Raw genomic sequence first — 21,746 nt, forward strand, 5'->3', positions numbered from 1 at the left:
TATTCAGTTCCTTAATTTTCCTTTTGTTTATCTTTCTATTAGACTTACTAAAACAGAGAGGGATATTGAAGTCTCCTGTTACTGTTTTTACTCTTTATGTCTTCTTGAACCTGAGATATTTTCTTCATATATTTGGATGCTAAGGTATTTGAAGTGTATAAGTTCATTATGGGGAAACTAAGTAGAGGGCAGAGTGCTAGACCTGAAATCAGAAAGACTCATCTGCATATATTCAAATCTGGCCTCAGTTATTAGCTGTATAACCATGGACAAATCATTTAGCTCTGTTTGCCTCAATTTCCTCTGTAAAATGTAGTAGGAAAGGCAGCCACTAGAGTATCTTTGCCAAGAAAACCCCAAATGGGGTTCTAAGGAATAAAATACAACTGAAAAATAAATCAAAACTAAAATTTATTACTGATATTAGTTTGTTGTCTATGTTTCCTTTACATATAATACAATTTCTGCATTTATCCCTGTTTTTTTAATGCTTAATTTTGCTTTGTTTGATAGCATAATGATAACATGCTCTTTTATTGATTCACTTGATACATAGTAAAAGTTTTTCTATGTTTATTTTGAATGTCTTGATTTTTTAACTGTTTTATTAAGAAGCAGCAGATTGTATGATTTTGTTTTCTTTTCCAATCTGTGACTCTTTTTCATTTTTTAATTGGTTAACCTATTCATACTTAAAGTTATAAGCATTAGAGTTAGATTTCCCATTATCTGTCTCTAAGATTGGAGAGTTTTTTCAAGTTATGATTTCCCACCCATCCACTTCTGCTGTAAACACAATAGTATGTTCCTTCAGTTACTTTAATCTTTTCTTTAAGGTGGCCTTGTTCCCACTGGCTCTCTTTCCTTCACTCCTCTTCTCACTTATATATATATTTTTTCCTTTAGGGTTTTGTTTATTTGTTCCATCCTTTTGCTTTTATTTGATTAAACATTTCTTCTCTTTCTTTCTCCCTCTCAGTTAATCAAGTAGTCCCCCCTTTCTCACTTTCCCTTTAGCTAGTCTTGTTCGTTAATTTTATAAATTTCATTTTTTAACACTTTTCCAAAAAATATTTTTTTCATTATCTCTTCATTACCTGTCTTCTCTTTCTGTTTACTCTAGACCCCCATTCTCTAAATCATGACTCTTATAAGCATTAAGTCTTTCTCTTTTCTCTTTATTCTTCATACGAGAAAAGTTTCCAAGGTATTCATTCTAGGCTCTCCCCTCTAGGCATTTTCTCCCACTTTCTTGTAAGGCTTACCCTGTGGATATCCCTTTTCCATTGTGCCTTACTCATAGAATAATGCCAATTGCAAGTGTCAAAGAGGACATTGCCCCAAGGTAGAACCCCTCCCTCTCTCAATCTAATGCATCTATTACCTCTCTTGATGTCCTTTATTTTTCTACAATAACCTGGAAATCTCCTCTCTAAGTCAGTACTCTCTCCCTCCTCCAGGTACCTATTGCCCCTAGGGTTTCTAATTCTCCACCTCCCAGGACAAGTAGACTTTTCAGGTACCACATACCTCAGGCCGCATCCAGTGTAAGATCCTCAACTCCTTGTATTCATAAGAAAGTTCATCAAATAAACCCTGCTCTTTCCAAAGTCAGATTCCCTTCCTTTTTTCTCCTTTTCAATCTCCTCCCCCTCCTCACTCAATCTCCTATAGGCTCTTCTCTTTCTAAAACCACAAACTACTTTCTCCTCATGGCTAGGCTTTGATTTGACCCAGGAACATTATTCACTTCCCTCTATATCACTGCTGTATTCTCTTCTTTTACTGTAGCCTCTCATATTATAATGAGACCATTATAAAGTAGTCTCACAAAAGATGTATTCACCTTGGAAGGGTGTTGCCATGTTCTGTCCATAATGGCTGCTGTCTCCCTCTTCACTGTTATCTCTACTAGTTTTTCATCTTCACCTGTTTACATATATACCTTTAGAGAGAAGTCTTTTATTGGTCTTCATACTGTCATTCTGTTGCTGTTGCTGTCTATATTTATCCATTCTTCTTGCAATTCTTTCATTTGGGGTGTATGACAAGGAAATTACTCCTTCAGTTCTGGTTTTCCTTCTAAAAATGTGTCACACACTTCCTTATTATTAACGTCTACATTTTGTCCTTCAGGATAAAGCTCAGATTTGCAACATAGGTTACCCTGGGTTCCATCCTGAGCTCCAGAACTCCTCATAACACATTATTCCATTTTCTCCTCCTTTTTTCAATGGGTGAAAAACAGTCTTGCATTTTCCTCAGTCATGCTCTTTCCTTTGTACTTGAAGATCTTTCTCCTGAAGGCTTATAGAACTTGTTTCTGAATTGAATCCTCAAACTTAACTATTCTGTGTCTTCAAGTTTGCAGACTTGATTTGGTGTTTTTTTTTCTCTTTTTTTTGTTAGGTAGAATCTGTGAATTCTTTTAATTAGAATTTCATACACACACACACACACATACACATATGTTCAGAAGCTCTGGAAGTTCTTTTCTATTATTTCCTTTATTGTGGTGTTAAGAATTTTTTTTTTTGTCTCTCATGTTCTACTGGAAGACTTATGATCTCCTTAGATTCTCACTGGACAACTGCTATGTTTTGCTTGCATAATAAGCATATTTTCTTTCCTTTTTTTGCTTCTCTTCTTCTAGATTGTCTTTTGTGTCTAAGCAAAGCTCAGAGAGATGCAGGATTCCTAGCTCAGTAAGAAGGCAGATAAAATTCAGTTTTATGCTGATAGTAACAATCCAAAGCTCTTTTATGATTTCCTGAAAGCTATTTATGGACCAAAAACCTATGGTGTATCACAACTACTCAGTGCTGATGGAGCCGCATTGATTAATGATAAGAACATGATCCTAAAGTGATGGGCTGAATACTTCCATAGTGTTCTCAACAGACCATCATCAATCAATATTGAGGCCATTGACCTCTTACCTCAGGTTGAAGTCAATGACTCCTTAGCTGAACTTCCAACTGAAGAAGAAGAGGTTTTAAGGGCCATTAGGCTCCTTTCATGTGGCAAAGCACTTGGTACTGATTCTATTCCAACTGAGATTTACAAAGTAGGAGGACCACTGCTCATACAAAAGCTGACTGAAATTTTCCAGGTTATATGGCAAGAGGAGTTCAAGGATGCCTCCATTATCCATATCTATAAAGGTAAAGGGAATAGATTGTCCTGTGACAATCACAGGGTTATCTCTCTCCATCATTGCTGGCAAAATTCTTGCCAGAGTCCTCCTTAATAGGCTGATCCTTCACTTGGAAGATGGGCATATACCTGAGAGCCAGTGTGGCTTTAGAAAGGGCCAAGGAACAATCAATATGGTGTTTGCTGCCCGACAACTCTAGGAGAAATGCCAGGAGCAGAACAGAAGTCTGTTCGCAATGTTTGTAGATCTCACCAAGGCCTTTGACACTGTTAGTCGTGAGAGCTTATGGAAAATTATGTCAAAATTTATTTTCCGAGAGAAGTTCATCAATACCGTAATGTCAAATTTATGATGGCATATTTTCCCGGGTTCAGGATAATGGACAAAACTCTCATGCCTTCCCAGTCACCAAAAGAATGAAACAGGACTGTGTGCTTGCTCCCATGCTTTTTAGCATGATGTTTTCAGCCATGTTGATAAATGCTTTCAATGAGGATGAACACAGCATCAAGGTTAACTACCAGACTGATGATAAGTTCTTCAATTTGAAAACGTTACAAGCCAAGACCAAAGTGGAAGGAGTGTTGGTGCATGATTTCCTGTTTGCAGATGATTATGTACTCAATGCAGCCTCTGAAGCTGAGATGCAACAAAGTATGGATCAATTCTCTGCTGCCTATGCTAATTTTGGCCTAATAATTAATACCAAGAAAACACAGGTGCTCCATCAGCCACCACCACACCGTCCATATGTGGAACCATCGGTTACAACAAATGGAGAAGTTTTGAATGCTGTGGATAAGTTCATTTACCTTGGTAGTGTACTTTCCAGGGATGTATACATTGAAAATGAGGTTGATGCACACATGGCCAGAGCTAGCTCAGTATTTGGAAGGCTCCGAAGAAAGGTTTGGGAGAGAAGAGGTATTAGACTGACTAACAAATTGAAAGTCTACAGAGTCGTTGTGCTGACCTCGTCTTTATATGCTTGTGAAATGTGGGCAGTCTACCAGTGCCATGCCAGGAAACTGAATCACTTCCATTTGAACTGTTTTAGGAAGATTCTGAGGATCACCTGGCAGGATAAAGTACCAGGCACTGAAGTCCTTGCTCAAGCTGAACTGCCAAGTATTCATACTATGCTTCAGAGAGCACAACTCTGATGGGCTGGCCACATTGTTCAAATGCAAAATATAGGCTTGCCAAAAAGACTATTTTATGGAGAACTTGCATGGGGCAGGCAAACACACGGTGGCCAGAAGAAACGATACAAGGACACTCTCAAGGTCTCTCTCAAGAACTTTGGATTTGACTGTGCAACATGGAAGACACTGGCACAGGACCACTCAGCATGGTGTGCCCACATATGGAAAGGTACTGTGCTCTTTGAGCAAAGCAGAATTGAGACAGCACAAAGTAAATGCAGGATGTGCAAATTTGGGATATTAGTCCCAAATATTCATGCAGACTATCTGCGCCCAACCTGTGGTAGAGCACTTCAAACTTGTATTGGTCTGATCAGCCACAGTTGGATACCCTGAAATTTCACTTTACAATGGTGATGTCATTTTGGTCCTCTTCAAAGACGAAGGACAACAACCAACTATACCTTTTTGTGTTCACATTCCCAATCTCTTGCTCTCTTTTGTTTCTTTGATGAGCTTTGTCATTTCAGATCCAAATTTTTCTAGTTTGCTCATTATTTTTGCTGTGCAGGGGATAAATTCTGCTTTCATTATTCTCATTTAAACCTCCCAGAAGCAGTATTGTAGATTCATGTTCTCCTCAAATTTATAGGGTCCTCTGTCTTGTCAATTTTTGAGTCGTTTTACTTTATTTTGCAATATTTAGTCATAGATGCCTGAATATGTTTTCTGGAGGTAAAGATAATATTTCTTTTGCTATTGATTTATCTTTTTATGTTCAAGTTAACTAAAATTTCTTCATGGAATCTTCAGTTCTTCCAATCTTTCTTCCCACTTTATTTGTCTTATTTCTCTCTTCTGAGTCCCTCCTTTCTGTTTGTGATTTCATTGAGAGCTGAATTTCAAAGCATCTCAGTCTTCTTCTTTACTGAGCAATTCATGGTTCACCAGCTTAGATATTTACCTCAAACTGACTGTTGGGTGGTCAAAACTAGCCCCATATGACTTCTGCGCTTTTCTCTTTAGGCCTAGTTGAAAGCTGAACACATTCCAGCATACACAGTGTCTTGTCCTGGTAACCTGTCCCATTCACTCTATTCCTTAGTTCTCTCCCCCCTCACCAACAGTTCAGAACCTGCTTTCCCTTTTACTAGCAGAGCCTGCTTCCCCTTGCACTAGTTCAGAGCCAATGGAATTTTAGAGATTTGCAACATTGGTATTTCTAGGTTTCAGTACCCAACAGGCTTTTGCTCCTGGAGGTCTAGGACCAAAATCGCTGTTGAGATCAGAGGAAAATTCCAAAACCTAGAGCTGGGGTCTTTGGCACTGCAAAGAGAAGGGGGTAGGGGATAAGGCATAGGGGTGGATTTTGATGTGAACTTGAGTCTGCTGGTATAGCTTCACTACTGGTACTGTGGAAGGTGGAAAGGGTACTTAGTGAGCTCAGGGTCAGTGAACATGTTTTAGGGATTTTTTTAGCCTTCTTTTGTATTCCGGGTGTTCCAGACCATGAAAACTTCTGATATTTCTTTATCTTCAGTGAATAATTTCTGTTTTGGAGACTTTTGAGAGGTCATGGGCTTTGGATCATCTTATTTCTCATATGACCTGAAACTGAGTATGCTAATTTCATCTTAGATGGTTCCTACATGCTCTCCTCCTTTCCGCTTATCTCTCATTTACCTTCACTGTCCCTGGTTACTTGAATTTGCCTAAATTATTTTATTTTTTTTCCTTATTTTACTCTTCATTCACTAGAATGGGCCTCAAGCCTGTAACATAAAAGAAATCCTCAGGATTTCCTCTCCAGAAAACTAAGATGAAGATCTAGCTACCCCTCCTCCCTTGATTTCATTTTTTTTAAGATATGATCCCATCCTCTTCAATTCACTCTGTGCACTCTGTCTCTATGTGTGTGTGCGTGTGTGCATGTGTATGTGTGTAATCCCACCCAGTGCCCAGATACTGAAATGTTTCAAGAGTTACAAATATTGTCTTTCCATGTAGGAATGTAAACAGTTCAACTTTAGTAAGTCCCTTATGACTTCTCTTTGCTGTTCACCTTTTCATGGTTCTCTTCATTCTTGTGTTTGGAAGTCAAATTTTCTTTTCAGCTCTGGTCTTTTCATCAAGAATGCTTGAAAATCCTCTATTTCATTGAAAGACCAATTTTTCCCCTGAAGTATTATACTCAGTTTTGCTGGGTAGGTGATTCTTGGTTTTAGTCCTAGTTCCTTTGACTTCTGGAATATCCTATTCCATGCCCTTCGATCCCTTAATGTAGAAGCTACTAGATCTTGTGTTATCCTGATTGTATTTCCACAATACTTGAATTGTTTCTTTCTAGCTGCTTGCAATATTTTCTCTTTCACCTGGGAGTTCTGGAATTTGGCCACAATGTTCCTAGGAGTTTCTCTTTTTGGATCTCTTTCATGCGGTGTTCTGTGGATTCCTTGAATATTTATTTTGCCCTCTGGTTCTAGAATCTCAGGGCAGTTTTCACTGATAATTTCATGAAAGATGATGTCTAGGCTCTTCTTTTGATCATGGCTTTCAGGTAGTCCCATAATTTTTAAATTGTCTCTCCTGGATCTATTTTCCAGGTCAGTTGTTTTTCCAATGAGATATTTCACATTATCTTCCGTTTTTCTATTCTTCTCTCTTTGTTCTGTGATTTCTTGGTTTTGCATAAAGTCATTAGCCTCCATCTGTGCCATTCTAATTTTGAAAGAACTATTTTCTTCAGTGAGCTTTTGAACCTCCTTTTCCATTTGGCTAATTCTGCTTTTGAAAGCATTCTTCTCCTCATTGGCTTTTTGAACCTCTTTTGCCAATTGAGTTAGGCTAGTTTTCAAGGTGTTATTTTCTTCAACATTTTTTTGGGTCTCCTTTAGCAGGGAGCTGATTTGCTGTTCATGCTTTGACTTCATGTCTCTCATTTCTCTTCTCAGCTTTTCCTCCACCTCTCTAACTTGATTTTCAAAATTCTTTTTGAGCTCTTCCATGTCCTGAGCCCATTGAGTGGGCTGAGACACAGAAGCCTTGATTTCTGTGTCTTTGCCTGATGGTAAGCATTGTTCTTCCTCATCAGAAAGAAAGGTAGGAAATGCCTGTTCACCAAGAAAGTAACCTTCTATAGTCTTATTTCTTTTCCCTTTTCTGGGCATTTTCCCAGCCAGTGACTTGACCTCTGAATATTTTCCTCACACCCACCTCACCTCCTGATCCTCCCAGCCAGTGTTTGGGGTCTGAGATTCAAATGCTGCTTCCAGCCTCAGGGCTTTGGGCGGGGGCAGGGCTGCTATTCAGTGTGAGATTAAATTCAGATGCTCAGGTGAGGGCAGGGCTGCCTCTCAGGCTCAGTTCCCTCAGGGAGTTTATGCACAGACCTTCAACAATGGATCCAGGCTCCTGCCTGCTTGGGGAGCCCTGGTCTGCCGCTGCCCCTCAGCTTCTGTCTCCCGAGGGGGCCCAAGCCATGGGGGCACCCCACTCCCTCCTCGACCCGCCAAAGGGACTCTCTCACCGACCCCCGTCACCTGTGGGTGGAGGTACTTGTGTGGCCGCTGGAGATCCCATCCCTGAAGCCCGCTCTGATCTGTTCCTCTCGGTGCCGCGGCCACGGCAGGGCTGTACTCAGCTCCCAGTCCCGGCGCCCAGTCCGCAGCCCGAAGGACCTTTTATGAGAGGTTTGCAGGTCTCTCTGGAACAGAAATCTCCCTCGCTCCAATGTTCTGTGGCCTCTGGGTGCAGAATTCGCCGTGAGTTACTTCTTTGTAGTTGTTCTATGGGTTGTGGGTTCGGAGCTATGTGTATGTGCGTCTTTCTACTACGCCATCTTGGCTCCCCCCTCCTCCCTTTGAAACTGTGTCCAGAGGACTGCTATAGTTGTGCTTCTCTTATTTGAGGTATTCACAAATCATATTCTACATTCACCTCTAGTTTCTTTATCAGGAATTATTCAAATGTGTCTCTTTTGTTAAAGGTCCTTTTGTTTTAATGTTATTGCCTCTTGCCTCTCTCCCTCCAGATTGTCATCTATTTCTATATATTTGCCTTATTAATCTGTTTATTGTTCTTTCTTTAGTTTATTTGGCAAGTTTTGACACTGTGAACTCATGTTGTCTATAACACTGATTTGTTCAATTGGTTAGGCCATAAATATTGCTTTCACAATTTTTATTTCTTTCTTAAACCTTTCAAGAACATCCTGCTATGGTTCCATACTCTCTTGAAGAATGCATAAGGTTTGTCTCTGCTTCCTCAGATCTTAGTTCATTTTCCTTTGAAATGGAGGTTTGGACTCCTTTGGCTGAACTAGAGACTATCTTCTTTTCTGTTAATAATATCTTTTCTGTTGGTTTATCTGCTCAAGGTTTTTACCTGAGTTTCTTTCCTCCCAAGATTTTTGATGATTTCAGTCTTTTTGCCTTATATTCCCATATTGTTCATTTACTGTCTTCTTCCCCCTTAAAAGCACTTTCCCTGAGGGCATTGACTTCAAAACTATCTTAGCCTCCTCCTACATTGGACAAATCATTTTTCACCAGCTTCAATCTCAACTCCGAGTGACTTTTGTGGAGGGGTGGAGGGGTGGGAAAGAGCTACACCTAGCTGGATAATGGTCCCCTTTGCTTTAAGCCTTGGGGAATTCATGTATATCCATCCTACATCAGTTCCCTCCATTCCTTAGCTGTCTAGTTGAGTAGTGTTGCAGCACAGAGGATTGCCTTGCTGTAATCCCAGTCAGAGAAAATTTGTCTTCTAGTTTTCTGAGACATGGAAAGAGGGGTGGGGATAGATTTAAGTTCTATTGCAAGCCTAGGGAGAAGGGTGCTAAGTGAGAAAATTAAAAATTAAGAATTAGCTTTCTCTGTGATTAGATCATTAGGTTTCTTAATGTATCATAATGGGGAGACAGCTAAAATAACTTTATGCCATCTGGGTAATAAGAATTATATTTTGCAAAGGTTTGAGAGGTATGAGGATGACAGAAAGAGTCTATTCCTCCATCATGTTGGTCATTTAAACAAGTTGAAGGTCCATATGTTTTCAATGATTATGAGATATTAGTATGCAGAATGGATTACTTCCTGATTTCTTGATTGTTTTTAGAATATCGCACTTCAATCACCACTCTCACGATTCAGAGAAATCCTGGACTGATTAAATTGACTTTCTTTCATTTCTATGGCATTCCTTCTGAATGCAACAAAATTTTTTGGTTGGCAGAAATGCTGAAATTTAACCACTGCATGTTTTGAAAGTTTATGATTGGGACTTTTTTATAACACTAATCTGTATAAATCAATATATTTTGCCATCTATTTTCAAAACTTCTTGAAAACTTCTTGTTATTTCCTTCCACATGATAGCCTGTTAAATTTATGAAGTTTTTCATAGAAGCCTATGATTATGGCATTTCTGTATATATCCAGGATTCAAGGTAAATGTGATTCATATTGAATTAATGTCACTTAATTTAATTTTGCTTCTCAGGTGTCTAATTTTTTCTATTTCTATTTCTTTAGCTGTAAATCGATTTTGTTTCAGAGACTTCACTACTTCAGAGAGCTGCCTAATTTGTTATCTGACTTCTTACCTAATTTCCATGAAAATAGCTTATTTAAAATGTTTCATTTTTCTTTTGATTCATTCTTGATATTTTTTCTCATTTTATGATCTCTTGGGAATCCCTGGACTTTATTGTCATGCTACATCTTTCACTGGGATTTTTTTAGTTTGCTTTACTTAGAGGTATAATATTTATCCATTGTGTTGTGACCTTTTTTGGAATTCTTATTCATTTCTCCTTTGATCTTTATGAATCTTTTTTATCTGTTTGGTAACTAGGGCTGTAACCAGTCTATTGGTTATTGTCTTTTCATAATTTTTGTTTTATTTCCACTGGTTTAAATCAAGCTTTTCTCCCTACTTTTTGCCATGCCTCTCCACTCCCCTGCAAATTTTTCTGCTACGGTGAATATATATATATGTATGTATGTATGTATGTAGGTATGTATTTTCTTTATAGATCCTTACAACTCTCTTCTTATCCCTTCTTATGTTGATTGGGTTCCCAACCTATATATGACTGAAAGCTACCTTTCTAGGTCCCTTTCTCTCAGTCATGGAAGTAGTTTTCCCTGTATATAGTTGTTTATTGTGACATCTTCACAATTCTTTCTTGTAGTTCCACCCCCTTTCTGTCATGTGACTGGAAAAGAACAGTATTTTCTGCCTTTTATGGAATACAGGGGTGAGACTGAACTTGAACTATATCATTGCAATGAGGGGACTGAGTAGAGATCACCTTAGGCAGAATTTGAAATATAAATCTTTTAGGTTACTAGTGAAGGCTGGACATAGTACAAGGAGAGTATTATGAAGTGTTAGGGTAAATGGGAGTTTGGGGTAGTTTGGTTTTCTGCTCTTATTTCAGGAAGGAAATCAAGTGAACGTGTTTGATTTCTCTTCTTATTGATACATACAGTAGATACAGTAAATTTCTTCTTCTATCTATTCCTCTATTTAGAGAGGAAAGGAGCAATACTGAAAACAAATTTAATTGTCTTATGAATCCCATGATCTGACATTTATCTCTGCTTTCTGAACTTGGGCAAATCGCGTCTTTTTACATCATTTTTCTCATCTGTAAAATGTGGAGTTCAAACAATAAATTCAAATGAAAATTGTTTTCAACAATAATGTTTTATGGATCTATAAAACTGAATGATCATTTCATGTTTATGACTTACTACTCCTTTTATGAAGAACTACTCCTGGTATATTAAATATTGGGTATTGATTTTTACTTTTTTTGACCTGAAGCAGTTTGTAAATGTAACTTTTCAGTAAGTTCAGGGATTTTAAAAAATAATTTCTTATACTATAGCATGTTCTTGTCAAGATTTATGATTATTTAGTTACTTATTAGTGAATTAATGAGTTATAAAGATTAGTTAGTTAATTATCCACAAATGACATTACAACTTGTAAGGATTACTCATGGGATCTCAGAATGGGAAAGGACCTCAAAGTTCATTTAATGTTACTTGCACCTGAACATGAATCCCCTTCATGACATCCCTGTCAAGTAGTCATCCAGCCTTTGCTTGAAGAACTCTTGTGAGAGGAGATCACTCTACTCACAGTGCAATCTCTTTAACTTTCCCACTATTTGTAGGATGGGATGGGGCGTGGAGTTGTTCAGCTTGAACTAAAACATTGCTAGAGCTTGAAAAACAATTCTCTTGACCTATTAGTAATGACTGGGTCTACTCCAGGAGTGGATTGCTGCTTTAAGGAGTTAGTTTAGCTCTAATTATTTTTTAAACACATCTAGTTTTATTTTCATTATGTTTTGTTAATGCTGTTTTTCCTTTTCATCATAGTTATTTCCCATCATCCCCACATTGTGATCTCCATTGTTACAAAGAATAAAAATTAAGCAAAGATAGCTGATACAAATTCTCTATCTGAATATGCATACAATATTCATTCCTAGTATACCCTCAAACATATTTCTTCATCTCTTTTCCAGAATCTTCACTGGCTTTTTTTCCCCATTGTACAGAATTCATCTTCCTCCTTCTGATATTTTCTTTTTTTGTAAATTTAACTAATTTGTTTTCACTTTTCTACAATCACTTCCAAAAGTTTTAAGTTTTCTCCCTCTCCCTCTCCCTTCCTTCTCCAAGATGGCATGCAGTCTTATGAGTTCTACACTTACATGCTTATTAAACTCATTTTCATATTAGTCATGTTTCATAGAAGAATTAAAAAGAATGGGAGAAACCATGAGAAAAAACAAAACAAAAGAAATCATAACACAACAGAAAACAGTCTGCTTCATTCTGTGATCTGCTTCCATAGTTCCTTCTCTGGATGTGGATGGCATTTTGCCTCTAGTCCTTTGGGAATGTTTTAGATTCTTGCATTGCCATGAAAAGTTAAGTCTATAAAAGACAGTTCTCACACACTGTGCATGTTACTGTGTATAATGTTATCCTGATTCTGCTCATTTCACTCTGCATCAGTTCATGTAAGTTTTTACAGGTTTTCTGAAGTCCAACTATTCATAATTTCATATACCACAATATTATTCCATTACATTCATATACAAAAACTTGTTCAACCATTCCCAAATTGACATTTCCTCAATTTCCAATTCTTGGCCACCACAAAAAAAATCTGCTATAAATATTTTTGTACATATGGAACATTTTCCCATTTTTACAACCTCTTTGGATACAGCCATAGAAGCAATATTGCTGGGTCAATGGGTATACATATTTTTGTAGCCCTTTTAGCATAATTCACAATTGCTCTCCAGAATAGTGGGATGAGCACACAGCTCCACCAACAATGAATTAGTGTTCCAACTCCTCCACATCTTCTCCAACATTTATCATCTTCCTGTTTTGTCATGTTGGCCAATCTCATAGGTGTTACGTGGTACCTGAGGGTTGTTTTGACTTGCATCTCTCTAATCAATAGCAATTTAGAGCATTTTTACACATTTCTATGGATAGCTTTAATTTCTTCCTCTGAAAACTGCCTATTCATATCCTTTGACCAATTATCATTTGGAGAATGACTCGTATTCTTGTAAATTTGATTCAGTCCTTTATATAATTTAGAAATGAGGCCTTTATCATGGACAGTAGTTGCCAAAATTCTTCTTCAGTTTTCTGCTTCCCTCCTAATGTTGGTTGCATTGGGATTGTTTCCGCAAAAATTTTTCAGTTTAATGTAAACAAAATTATCCATTTTGCACTTTGTAATGTTCTCTCTCTCTCTTGTTTGATCAGAAATTTCTCCATTCTCCATAAATCTGACAAATACACTATTCCTTGCTCCCCAAATTTGTTTATAGTATCAGTCTTTTTACCTAGATTATGTACCCATTTGGACTTTATCCTTGTGTACAGTGTCAGGCATTGGTCTATGCCCTGTTTCTATCACACTGTTAATCAGCAGTTTTTGTCAGACAGTTAGTTCTTATCCCAGAAGCTGAGGTCCTTGGGTTTATCAAACAGTAGACTGCTATATTCATCAACTACTTTGTCTTGAGTACCTAACATACTCCACTAGTCTACCTCTCTATTTTTTAACCAGTATCAAGTGGTTTTGATGATTGCTGCTTTATAACTATTTGAGATCTGGTAGGGCTAGGCCATATTCCCTAGCATTTTTTCATTAATTCCCTTGATATTCTGGACCTTTTGTTCTTCCAGATGAATTTTAATATTATTTTTTCCAGCTCTAGAAAATAATTTTCTGGTAGTTTGATGGCATGGCCCTGAATAAGTAAATTAATTTACATAGAATTTTCATTTTTATTATATTAGTTTAGCTTATCCCCCAAGCAAATGATGTTTTTTTCCAGTTACTTAGATCTAACCTTATTTGTGCAAAAAGTACTTTGTTATTGTGCTCATTTGGTCCCTGGGTTTGTTTTCGCAGGTAGACTCCCACATAATTTGTATTGTCTACCATAACTTTAAATGGGATTTCTCTTTCTATCTCTTGCTGTTGGGCTTTGTTAGTAATATACAGGAATTTTGATGATTTATGTGGGTTTATTCTGTAACCTGCAATTTTGTCAGTTGTTTATTATTTCAAGTAACTTTTTCCTTGATTTTCTAGGACTCTCTAAGTATATCATAATATCAGCTGTAAACAGGGACAACTTGGTTTCTTCTTTGCCTATTTTAATTGCTTCAATTTCCTTTTCTTCTATTGCTAAAGCTAATATTTCTAGTGCCATATTGAATAAGAGTGATGATAATGGACCCCTGATCTTCCTTGAAATGCATTTAGCTTGTCCCCATTACATAAAATGCTTGCTAAAGGTTTTAGGCAGATGCTACTTATATTTTATTTATTCCTGTAGTCTCCAGTATTTTCAGTAAGAATGGGTGTTGTGTTTTGTCAAAAGCTTTTTCTGCATCTATTGAGATAATCATATGGCTGCTGTTAGTTTTGTTGTTGATAGGATCAATTACATTTATAGTTTTCCTAATATTGAACCAGCCCTGCATTCATGGTATAAATTCTACCTGATCATAATGTATTATTCCTGTGAACAATTGCTGTAATATTTTTGCTGGTATCTTATTTAAAGTTTTTGCATCAATACTCATAAGGGAAATTGGTCTATTATTTTCCTTCTCTGTTTTGGCTCTTCCTGGTTTAGTTATCAGAACCGTATTTGTATCATAAAAAGAATTTATTAGGATTCCACCGATTTCCCAAATAATCTGTACAGTATCTGAATTATTTTTTAAAAAAATATTTGATAGAACTCATCTGTAAATCCATCTGACCCTGGAGATTTTTTCCTAGGGAGTTCGTTGATGGCTTATTCAATTTCTTTTCCTGAGACAGGGTTATTTAAGTATTTTACTTCCTCTTTTCTTAATCTGGGCTATTTATATTATTTTAAATATTCCTCCATCTCACTTAGCTTGCCAAATTTATGGGCATACAGTTGGGCAAAGTAATTTCTAATATTGTTTGATTTCCTCCTTCTTGGAAGTGAGTTCACCCATTTCATTTTTGATATTAGTAATTTGGTTTTCTTCTTTCATTTTTTTAAACGAGTTGACCAAAGGTTTATCAATTTTGTTGTGTTTTTTTTTTTTACATAAAACCAACTCTGGGTATTATTTATTAGTTCAATAGTTTTCTTAATTTAAATTTTATTAACCTCTGCTTTGGTTTTCAGTATTTCTAATTTGGTATTTACTTAGGGATTTTCAATTTGATCTATTTCTAGCTTTTCAGCTGCATGTCCAATACATTGATCTTCTCTTTCTCTATTTCATTCATGCAGGCATTCAATGATATATAACTTCCCCTAAGAACATTGCAGCATCCCGTGTGTTTTGGTGGGTTGTCTCATTATTGTCATTCTCTTGAATGAAGTCATTATTTGTTTCTATGATTTGTTGCTTAACCCACTCATTCTTTAGGATTAGATTATTTAGTTTTCAGTTCATTTTTTGTCTATCTTTCCATGGCCTTCTATTACATATAATATTTATTGCATTATGACTTGAGAAGGATAGTTTGACTATCTCTGTCTTTCTGCACTAGATTGTGAGGTTTTTATGTCTTTGTACATGGTCAATTTTTGTATATGTGCCATGTACTGTTGAGAAAAAAAAAATGTATTCCTTTCTATTCCTATGCAGTTTTCTCCAAAGATCTATCGTGTCTACCTTATCCAGAGTTCTGTTCACCTCCTTAACTTCTCTCTTGTTTATTTTCAGGTTAGATTTATCAAGTTCAGACAGGGAGAGTTTGATGTTCCCCACTAGTATAGTTTTACTGTCTATTTCTTCCTGTAACTCCTTTAACTTCTCTTCCAAGAATTTAGATGCTATACCACTTGGTGCATGTATGATTAGTAGTGATATTCCTTCATTGTCTATGGTGCCTTTTAGCATTATCTCTTTTTGTTAGATCTATTGCTCCTTTTCTTTGAGATTAGGATTGCTACCTCTGCTTTTTTTTTTTTTAATATATCATCTGAAGCATAATGCATTCTACTCCAACCTTTTTAACTTTATCTTGTGTGTATCCCCCTGTTTCAAATGTGTTTCTTGTAAACAACATATTGTTGAATTATGATTTTTAATCCATTCTGCTACCCACCTCCATGTTATGGGAGAGTTCATCCCATTCATATTCACAGTTATGATTACTATCTGCGTCTTTTCTTCCATCCTGTTTCTCCCCATTTATGCTTTGACTTCTTCCTTCTCCCTTCCCCTTCACAACAGAGTATTGATTTTTGACCACTGCTTCCCTCAGTCTTCCCTCCTTTCTAACAGCCCCCCTCCCTTTATTTCCCTTTCGACTTCTTCCCTCCTTTTTAGCCTCTCCTTCCTTTTCTCAACCCTTTCTCCTCCTACTGCCTATAGGGCAAGTTAGATTTCTATACTTAAATGAGTTTGTTGTTCCATCCTTGAATCAAATCAGAAGAGAGAAAATCTCAGATAGTGCTCATTTCCTTCCTCTTTTCCTCTACTGTAATATGTTTTTGTGCCTCTTCCTGTGATGTAATTGACCTTTTTCTAACTCCTCCTTTTCACATCCCCTAATACAATCCCTTCACACCCTTAAATCACATTTTTTATCATCACATCAGTTAATTTATACCCACTCCTTCTATCCATCCATCTATCTATCTATTTGCCTATCTATTTATCTCTCTCTATCCCTCTATCTACGCATCCTTTTTAAATAGCATAACAAATACACAATTCTCAAGATTAACAAGCATCATCTTCCCTTATAGGGATGTAAATAGTTTGCCCATATTGAATAACAAGTTGTTTTTTCTCCTCTTTACCTTTTTATGCCTCTCTTGAGTCTTGAATTTGAAGGTCAAATTTTCTACTGAGCTCTGGCCTTTTCATCAGGAAGGTCTGGAAATCCTTTATTTCACTGAATGCTTGTCTCCTTGCCTGAAATTTTATGCTCAATTTTGCTGGGTAATTTGATCCTTGATTGTAGTCCAAGTTCCTTTGACTTACAGAATATCATATTCTAATTCTTATACTCCTTTAATGTAGAAGCTGCAAGGTCCTGTGTGATCATGACTGTAGCTCCTCGATACTTGAATTGTTTCTTTCTGGCTTTTGCAGTATTTTCTCCATAACTTGATAGTTCTGGAATTTGGCAACAATATTCCTTGGGGTTTTCAATTTGAGATCTACAACCTCAGGGCAGTTTTCTTTGATGATTTCTTGGAAATTATTGTCCAGGCTCTTTTTTTCGTTACGGCTTTCAGACAGACCAATAATTCTTAGATTTTCTGTCCTGGATCTATTTTCCAAGTCAGTTGTTTTTCCAACAAAATATTTTGCATTTTCTTCTATTATTTAATTCTTTATATCTTGTTTGACTGATTCTTGACTCTCATATAGTCATTAACTTCTACTTGCCCAATTCCAATTTTTAATAAATTGTTTTCCTCACCTAACATTTGTACCTCCTTTTCCATTTGTCCAATTGTTCGCTTTAAGGAGTTGTTCCCTTCAGTGAATTCTTTATTTTATTTTGTTAATTGTGTTTTTAAATCATTGCTCAATTTTTCTTCTACATCTCTAATTTGGCTTTAAAAATTCTTCTTGAGCTCTTCCAAAAATGCTTTTTGGGCTTGAGACCAATTCATCTTCTCTTTTGAGGTTTCAGATGTGAGTACAGTGTCAATGTTGACCTCTTCCGTATTAGTATTTTGGTCTTCTTTGTCTCCACAGTAAAATTCTATGGTCTTTGCTTTTGTGTTTTGCTTTTTGCTCGTAGCAATTGCCTTTTCCCCTGTGTTTTTAAGTAGATCTCTCCTTTTGGGACACAGGGGACTCTCTCCCATGGTTCTTGTGCTGCGAACTTGAGGCTTTGTGTGTTGTGGCCTCTGGTTCTTTCAGCTGGAAGCTATATAATGCTGCATCTTACCTGGTGCTGAATTGGGCTGGTATGAGCCAAGGTGGAGACCATGTGAAGTCTTCATGAGTTTCCCCAGGGTTACACTGAAGCTCCTGGAGTGAGGTATGGAAGAGGAGTGGTCTCTCTGCAGGAGGTCTCCTCCTCCCCTGAGCTAGATTACATTCAGGCTCAGTGGCTGGTGAACCCCTGTCTGTTCTGGCATCTGCCCAGTTCCCCTGGCTGTGCTAAGGTATGCCTGGGGTCTTGGTGTTGGCACTTACAGGCTTCACACCTCTGTGGCTCAGATTCTCTTCCTGGTTCAAAGAGGTGGGGCTATCTGGGCCAGCTCCAGTCCTGCTTTGGTCCCCTTCAACCACAGCAAGAAAGACTCTTCTTCCCAATCTCCCTAGCCTCCCAAACTAAGAGACTGTTTACAACCCCTTTGGCTAATACCACTGTTCCAGAATTTTTCCTGGGGCAGTGTTCTCTGGGTTTTTCAAGATCAACAAGGGGATAGTGAGAGCACTTACAGTTTACCCCACCATCTTGGCTCCCTGGAAGTTCAAGTAGGTGACTTTCAAACATTCAGTCTGTGAGCTGATAATCTCAGGAGTGACTGTTGCTATTACCAGGGGTCATGCACTTCTCTCTCCCAGTTCTGCTAGACTTTCTTCCTGTGCTGATATGTTTGAAAATCCACACTGCTGCTTCTGATTCAGTCTGCCCAGTGGTTCCTGCTCTGCTCTGCTACTGGGCAGTCTGTGATAGTGCAGCCTGTACACTCTGCATTCTACCAGCCCCATGTAAGAGATTCTTCCTATCCACTTTCTGGGCTGTCCTGGGCTAGAGATCTGCCACACTCTGCCTCCTAGTGGATTCTGCCACTATAAAATTTGTTCAGTTTCTCTTTTTAGAGGTATCTGAAAGAATTTGTGGTAGGGCTAAGTTGAGTCCATGCTCTCACTCGGCCATCTTGGCTCCGCCCCTTGTTTGGCTCTAATTATTAAGAAGCTGCTTCCTACATTGAAGCTAATGAACTCTTACTCTATGAAATCCATTTCTCTTGATTCTGTGTTCTGTGGCAAAGTAATCTCCTCCCGTCCACTGCACAGGAAGGTTTTGTCTTAGCATAGAAATAATGACTTCATGTGTTTCTTGAAAATATGTAAACGTTGCATGCATTTGCCTGAACATGCTTCATATCCTTCCATTGTCAAATGTCTTTTGAATTATCCACACTTGCTCCTCCTCATTAACATGAATTTAGATATATGTATGTATTATTCATACTCACTCATATGCGTGTGAACGTATATGTATTTATGTGTGTATACAAATGCACATGCATACCAATTTTCTCTCCCTCATTCTCTTTTTATACACATAAGTGCATATATGTACATACGCATGTGTATATATTCTACATAAACAAAAATATATTCACAACACTCAGAATATTGTTTTCACTCCCTTAGCTAATTAATCTTCATTCAGCTATCCTCCAAATATTTTCCTAAACTCATATGTATTATTAGAATGTATCCTTTACTGAGCTTTGGTATCTGTATTTTAGTTTGTAGCAACCACCAAAGGATAGAATTGGTTTCATTTTACCTCCAGAATTCTCAAAACGTGCACATGCATACACACACACACACACACACACACACATACACACACAGAAAACCAATAACAAAAAAAGGATGATGACTAAAGCTGGTAATGACTATTTTCAATTCCCCCCCCCCCCAACCCAGTAATTGACCATTAATTATAATATCAATAGACTGTGGGTAGAGGAGGCAGACACATGTTAGGACTATATTTCATTTGTCGCTGTTTGGATATATCATAAATCTCTAATATTGGGCAATTGTCACCCATGATGAATTATTGTGAGCGTGTCAGCACATAGTGGAAGTCAAGTACATTCAAATACTACTCAGTCAGAATTGAATTTGGCATGATAGTCTCATAAAAAGGGGCTCAATTGAGAGTTTCCACTTGCCTGCTCTAAACTTGTCACTTGTAGGTGCTAAAGAGCTTGTTGTGTTGGTTTAATTAGTCAACAAATCGGTCCTTACTTGATTGCGTGGTCGTATCACATATGTTAACACTTCAGTGTTTGATGGAGATATTAACAAGTGACAAGAGTCTCTTGGTCTATGGACTTTAAAGAAGGGAAGCTCTTCTATATTATTTCATTTGGCCCTGCCAATATTTGTTAGATCATGCAGGCTGCCAGTTTAAACACACACACACACACACACACACACACACACACATACACACATACACACGCAACACAAACATTTTTCAGGGTTATGCTCATCTGTATCCCAAAGAAGGGCCACTAAACAATCGATAGTAGGAGAACATAAGTAAGATAAGTGCTTTCTTCCACCGCTTACAAATTCATTATTTGATACAGTTTGCCGCAGACCTCCTTTGAGCTTTTTTCACTTAAAGATAATTTATGACAAGAACAGAGAGGTTCTTGAAAATGCTATAGCAACTGGAGCTGAATGATACCACTCTGGGGCTAGACGCATAGTCACCAGAGGCCAGTAAATAGGAAGTTTGCATTTGTATGAAGAACTGTATTAGTTAAGCATTCATCAGTGGTAGATAAAAATACTCATATTAATTGTCAATACAAGATTAAAGGGGGAAAAATCCTTTATTAATCAAAATGTCTTATTCCCAGGAGTGGGGGTAGGGGGAAAAGTTGGTCCTCTGAAAGTTTGCAAAAGGACTTGTCTATTCACTTTTTGTATAGAAGAACAAACAAAAGAGTAGTGCTTTCTCTGTGGGCCCCATTTGTTCCTCCACTATTCTGTTATGGCTTTTATCTGTGCATTACCAGTAATCAAGTCTCTGAGCCATGAGCAATAATGAGGTGAAGTAGATAGCACAGAGCAATCAGACTCTGTCATTTTTATTTGTGAGACATTCCCATGTCAAACATTTAAATATCTATAAATTATCCATGATTATGACCATAATAGCTCATTTACATGGTGCATTATAGTTACATATAAAGCAACATATTCTAATATAGAGAGAATGTATTGTCTAATTTAATCTTCAGTGCAATATTTCCAGGTAAGTACAGCAAATACTATTATTCCCATTTTACAGATGAGGAAAGGAAGATTCAGCAGTTTGCCCAAGGTTTATGTGTGGCAGAACTAAAATTCAACTCCAGTCTTCTGACTAGTATCTAGTACTCTCTCACTCATTATTTTAATCAAACCTGTAATTAATTGGCATAACCAAATATTGACAAATTCCAAACCAGCATTTGTTCTTCTTTTATACTCTTAGGAGTGTTATCTGAGAGGATAGAAAGTTTAAGTCATTTACACATCCAGTATGTGTCAGAGGCAAGACTTGAACTCAGGTTTTACAGGTTTCAAAGTCAATGTCTTTATCTGACACACTTGCATGTTGACTCTCTGTCTCTCCTATTAATCTGTATTACAGAGTTACCATGACAGGATTGGACTTTATAGTTTCATTTAATGCTGTCCCACAACAGGAGCTATTTAAACAGATTATTTTTCTGGTCCTTATCCAAATAACTGCCTAAAAATTAAGAGGCTAATAATATCTTTTCCAACCTACTGTGAAGGACTAAACTTGATATTTCTCACTTGAGAAAATATCCTACTGATTTATTTAATACTTGCTTATATATTGCCTCATATTGTTGACTGTTGATATGTGCGTTCAACTTTTTTCTTTAACCAGATAGTAAATTCTTTCAGGGCTGAAACCCTTTACCACATTTATGCCTCCTATATCCCAACAACATGGAACACATTACTTAGCAAATGATAGATACATTGGGTAAATGATTAAGACAGTGTGGTGGAGAGTGCCCTGTACTTGCAACCAGATGACCTGGATTGAAATTATGATTCTGCTACTTAATTACTTTTTGACCTTGGGCAAGTCACTTAATCTTATTTTTTTCCAGTTTTTCCACTTACAGAGAAATC

Source organism: Notamacropus eugenii, chromosome 1, assembly GCF_028372415.1.
Source record: "Notamacropus eugenii isolate mMacEug1 chromosome 1, mMacEug1.pri_v2, whole genome shotgun sequence".
In the NCBI taxonomy this organism is placed as follows: domain Eukaryota; kingdom Metazoa; phylum Chordata; class Mammalia; order Diprotodontia; family Macropodidae; genus Notamacropus; species Notamacropus eugenii.